This window comes from Palaemon carinicauda, chromosome 23, assembly GCF_036898095.1.
Source record: "Palaemon carinicauda isolate YSFRI2023 chromosome 23, ASM3689809v2, whole genome shotgun sequence".
NCBI lineage: Eukaryota > Metazoa > Arthropoda > Malacostraca > Decapoda > Palaemonidae > Palaemon > Palaemon carinicauda.
Window position 1 is genome coordinate 69,366,489 of NC_090747.1, and position 6,091 is coordinate 69,372,579.

Consider the following 6,091-nt stretch of genomic DNA (forward strand, 5'->3'; position numbering starts at 1 on the left):
ACCCACTTCCCCCACCCCCTTGATCACATCCTCGCCCCCCTCCCTCTTGCCAGGATCTCTGATCTGCCTACAAGTGGCTTCAGGGCCTGGGAGAACAGTCAGCTAGCAGCCGGGGGTCCGGGATTCCCCGCACTTGTTATGTATGGGTAGAATGATGTGTCCTGTGACACTTGTTCATACACGTGCAGCGCGAACCCTGCTGACAAGTGTTACGTGTCTCCTGACGTCTGCTGACGTCATTAAATATTGTACTTCACATTCGTAGTGTTTATTACTTCATATATTTCCAATTTTTTTTTCCGTAAAATAACTATTTCTATAGGATTATAACTCATATTGCAGCTATGTATTTGCGTTGAATATGAGTAGTAAGAATCTAATCGTAATTATTGTCCTGGATGTTTTTTATATGGTTAACAGATTAGTATTTTAAAGGTGTTTTACAGTTGTGATGTCCATGGAAATTCTCGGAATAATATAAGCCATATATTAATTCATATACCTAGTGTCTATCAATCTATCTTTCTATATATATATATATATATATATATATATATATATATATATATGTATATATATAATTATATATATATATATACTGTATATATATAATTATATATATATACATATATACTATATATATATATATATATATATGTGTGTGTGTGTGTGTGTCTGTCTGTATGTCTGTCTGAGTGCATGAGCTTTTAGAATTTGAGTTTTAAGTGCATACTGGAGGGAGAGAGAGAGAGAGAGAGAGAGAGAGAGAGAGAGAGAGAGAGAGAGAGAGAGAGAGAGAGAGAGAGATATCCTTCTTGAATACGTCTTTTTTAATATATTTGCACTTCGTTGGTAAAAACTCCACCGTATCGTTTTGAGTTAAATTGTTAACAAACAAGCAGTCAAAGGTGAAAATATGACCTCCTTGGCGGAGGTAATAATAATAATAATAATAATAATAATAATAATAATAATAATAATTTGACCAAAACGTACATTTTGAGAGTTTGGGCGAGGTAAAAATTGGCCTTCGCACTGAGCCCTTTTATAATTTGAAATTGCAAGATATTTCACTTAATTTTTTGAATAGGTGGGACGTAGCCCACGTAATTAGTTCTTCTTACTTTCTAAATTCCAGGAATTTTTCCATTTATGCAAACCTCCAAAAATCTTGTGACCCTTCCAGAAACCACATTATTACTTTCATTCTTGTCTGTTTATCTTTCAACAATTCCAAGTCTTAGTGAGATAAAGATTCACTTCACGAACATCATGTCACTAGTGAATGGAACTTTTAATGTTTCTCAAGATGATATTTAGTTTGAAATCGAGAGTTTTATGTAAATTGGGAATATAAACTCGAAGCTAACTTTTATCACTTATTATGGTGAGAGAGAGAGAGAGAGAGAGAGAGAGAGAGAGAGAGAGAGAGAGAGAGAGAGAGAGAGAGAGAGAGAGAGTCTGAGGGTGGTGAGAGTGAGAAGGGATGAGAAAGAGAGAGTAGCGAGAGTCAAAGAAGAGTGGGGGGTCAAGATGTTCATTCCATACCAGTTATGTTACAAATGAACTCTTTATGATTAGTTGGCAGCTTGACCCCGCGTTATCCATTTCAGTATTAAAATTACAAACTTCATTTCTAATTCAGCTGATATTATCTAGTTACGAGAAGCTGTTGCGCTATGTCTTTGTAGTGTGATTTGTAAAACGACGGGAAAAAAAAACAAAAGAATAAAGTCACGCTATTTTTAAGGGACAAGACACCAAGGATTTCAATAAATAAAGCAGCATTATATTTCGATAAAAACTAATTTCTCTGATATACAGTAAATGTCGAGAGGGATACCAGAAGCAACGTGAAGTTATTTATGTTGGCTGTAGGATAAAAATAATATTTAAAAAAAAAATGAGAAACAGTAAGTCTCCCTTCTAATATCACTAAAAGAAATAAATTTTGAGAAAGTTTTTCCAAATTTTTGGAGACCTGTTATTTCTAAGGAAGTTATTTTAAGCCCTTCGGGTTAGTAGTACTTTGAAAATTGTTCACATGTTTGTGCTTCAGAATCTTACTTTCATCCTTAACTGATGGAGAAAAACCTGACGCTTATTAAACTCCTTGTCCATAATCTTGATATGAATATCTGACATCATTATTCAATGGACTCAGTGTGCATGGTGTTTAGAATATTTAGTAATCCCTTTAGGCCGGGTGCCAGGATCAGACACCCCCCCCCCCAGGATGTTTTCTGCTACGTTTTTTACTCACGTTTCTTGATAGCCTATGGTTAGGACTATGTCAAGAACATAGTGACCACTCTCAAACCGGTGCCAAGCCCCCCGTTTCACACTACGCTCAACTCCGCCTCACATAAATGTACATTAAGCCTCATATGGGCGGTCAAAAACATTCAGACTTTCACGAAATTTTGCAGGGATTATTGAAATATATCAAGAAGCATATATAAAAAGCAAAAATTGCAATAGTATTATATTTATTTTGAAAGTAATACAAAATGTACACAGACAAACCGAAAAAAAAAATCCTGATTTTAACATATTTCTCTTTGCAAACAAAGTCCTCTCAGGATAAAATAACTAATCTATAATTACATATTGCATTATAAATACTTCCTTGTTACAGACGCTTTCATTTGAGCTTTTATTGACATTTCTTATAGCCAAAGTTTAAGTTAAATTGAAATAGATACCAAAACTTTTCTATTCGTTTCAAACTGATAAACCCAAATAATTAGGTAAAGATTTTTTCTCCTGACAAATTCCAAACTTATTTTAAAGGATAAAGTGACTAATTTTTATGGAAAATTTAAAGGTATTTGTTCATATGTAGTTAGAAGTTAATATTATTTCTTTTTTCTTATTTATTCGTTCATTTCTTTATTTATGTATTTATCTAGAAAGTTGCCGACGAGAGTTTTTTCGAATTGGACGCCTCATATTGTCAATCATAAAAACAAAGGCTTGAATGTAAGTGAAAAAGCCACCAACAAATAGATGATATATAGTGATATTTGGTAAATACTGTATATTTTGTAAAGGTGACAAGGTAAAGGTCTCAGGTAATAGACACAGCTTGTAGAAGTTCCACTCAGATGCGTATAAAAATATTGAAGAAAAGGAAATTGAACTAAATGATGAAAATTTACTATGCAAAATAAGAGGACATGAGTGCTGAACAAAACAGTTTTTAATGAGACGAATACCTCAGCAGCGTTACACCATCACAGAAACTGAGGAAGCATCAGACAGGAAAAGAAGTATAGAGAAAGCATTTTCGCATCTACGATTTCATAAAAAAGGAAGTTATTCACAAAAGTCGGGATCTAAAACTTTGTCGTTTAGAAATGTGTATAATGAGAATATATGCAACAATAACAATAATAATCAATCTTGTGAAATAACTAGTCAATCTCAGGTTGAAGATTGAACACCTGTAAGACAGCATCGTCTTCTGATCAACAACATATAAAGACGCACTGATATTTTGTAAATCTTTAGAATCACTGAAAACAATTGTTCTTTCTGCTTGTGATTTGAAAGATAATGACCGTATCAAAAGAAGTTAATCTTGAGTTTCATACTAGATTACTCAATGCCTTCAAAGAAACCAATACACTTCTATGGCCCAAATCTAGTGACGTTCCTTATCCACTAGAGGAAATTCCTGCTTATTTTGAGCAATCTGTGTTTACAGTAATTTATGGTAAAAGAGACCCATCAGATCGAGAATTAATATTAGTACTATCTGTCAGTCAAGATATATGTAAAGCAGCAATAGGTGGAGAGTGGAAGATGAAAAAGCATATCCTACTATGTATGACACTTTGCCATCTCTTCAAATCTAAACAGTTAACTACTCTCCTAAACAAACTAGGTCATTGTGAGTCCTATACTTATTCTCTTAAATTGGATACTGTCCTAGCAAATACATGGTTGAAAGTGTTTCAGTAATCAGTAATAGTGATGTGGTTAAGGATCACCCTGAAGGAACAGTGTTTCATTGCGACTGGGGCAACTTTGATCAGGTGGTGTCTGATGTTTATGGAACTGGTCCAGTTCTTAGCACAGTTGTAATCTGCATGCAAGAATTTGGATTCTGTAAAGATGATGCCCTGAAATTAGTCCCTTGTATGCCTGAACCCATTCCTGATAACTAACCGAAGAAAACACAGAGAATATTCAAAAGTCCAGTTTAAGAGTTTGCTCCATACTACCAGAGAAAATGGTCAGAAGAATCAACCCTCATGGAGCCCTCAAAATGTGAAGAAAATTACAGCATCAAAGCTATATATTTACAAGATTCTGATTTTTTTCTAGATTATTGTTTGACATATGCACTTTGAGGGTGAATTTATCACTGCTATATCGGGATATGAGTCTAGTACTGGCAATGCTCCAAACTATACCACAACTATTGGTTATCATCCAATGATAAATGCAACAATTACAAACCTCAAAACAATTCAAGAATGTTTGAGGTACAGTGAAGGAGCCCCACCGTGCCAGAGGGACAGGGACAGGGGAGCCCTGCCATTCCAGCGGGAACAGGGGAGCCTCGCCGTGCAAGCGTGAGTGGGGAAGCCCGCCATGCTAGCAGGAACAAGGTAGTCCCGTCGTGCCAGCGGGGACGGGGGAGCTGCACCGTGCCAGCAGAAACACGGTAGCCCTGCCGTGCCAGCAAGAACGGGGGACCCCCACTGTACCAGAGGAAATGGGGGAGCCCCGCCGGGCCAGCGGGAACGGGGCAGCCCTGCCGTGTCAAAGGGAACAGGGGAACCCCACCATCCTTGTGGGAGCAGGGGAGCCTGGCTGTACCAGCAGGAATGGGGGAGCCCCACTGTGCCAACAGGAACAGGGGAGCCCCGCAGTGCCAACGGAAACGAGAGAGCCCGCCATACCAGAGGAAATGGGGAGCCCCGCCAGGCCAGTGGGAACGGGGGAGCCCTGCTGGTCCAGCAGGAACCGGGGAGCCCCCGTGCCAGCGGGAACGGGGTAGCCCCACTGTGCAAGCAGGAACGGGGGAGCCCCGCCGTGCCAACGGGAATGGTGCAGCCCCGCCATGCCGACGGGAACAGGGGTGGGCCACGCAGTACCAGCAGGAACGGAGAGCCCTACCATGCCGGTAGGAACGGGGGAGCCCTGTCTTCCCAGCGGGAATGGGGGAGCCCCGCCGTCCAAGCGGGAACAAGGGTGCCCTGCCGTCCCAGTAGTAGCAGGGGAGCCCCGGCCCCAATGGTCCTGTGGGAGCTTGTGGGGGTACCCCACTGCCCCAGAGGATCACCCCCACTCCCGTTGGCCTGCCCGATGGTCCAGTGGGAAGGGGAAATGCCCTCTGGGCTAGCAGGAAGCGTGGAGCCCCGCTGCGCCAACAATATAAAATTCCTGTATCTAGCTTATTTTTAATTTAGCAAACATGAAGGCCTTTTGAAAATCACTAACAGGCCCTAGAATCCGAAATAGTCTTCAAAACTCTCCCAACTGCTGGTTCGACTCCAAGTTTTCTTTCGTTATCAGTAGGAAACTTGAATGCTTACCTGTCAGATCTCCCAAAGATTCTTAGTCTCTCTGTGAGAAGAAATATGGAATACTAGTGCATTCCCAGATCAGCTTCAAATTACCATTTGTCCTCGAGCAGAAATGTTAGAAAAGTTAAAAGGATCGTTATGATCGTTTTATTGATCAACCCAAATTTGCAAGCTTTTATCACCTTCTTTCTTCTGAGATCGTTAAAAAGGTAACAAGATTTGGGTGATGCAGAAAATGCTTTGGTGAAAGTTAAGAGATTTGTTGAGTCTGCTACTTTGAAAGAAAACCAAAATACCTTGTCAAAAAGGAATCAACGACAAGTGAGATTAGGAAAGCAGTCATGAAGAGCAAAACAAGAATCTTAAAGACTAATAACTGATTTAATTGAATGTATTCAGACAAGAAATACGGAAAGGAGAACAGGAGAGAAGAAAGAAAAAATTCGAAAAGGAGAACTAATTATATGTTGATCAGTTTATAATACAGCGGATTTGAAATAATAAAGTAAAGTCCATAATGTTAAAGATCCAAAAATAAAGATTGTACAGAG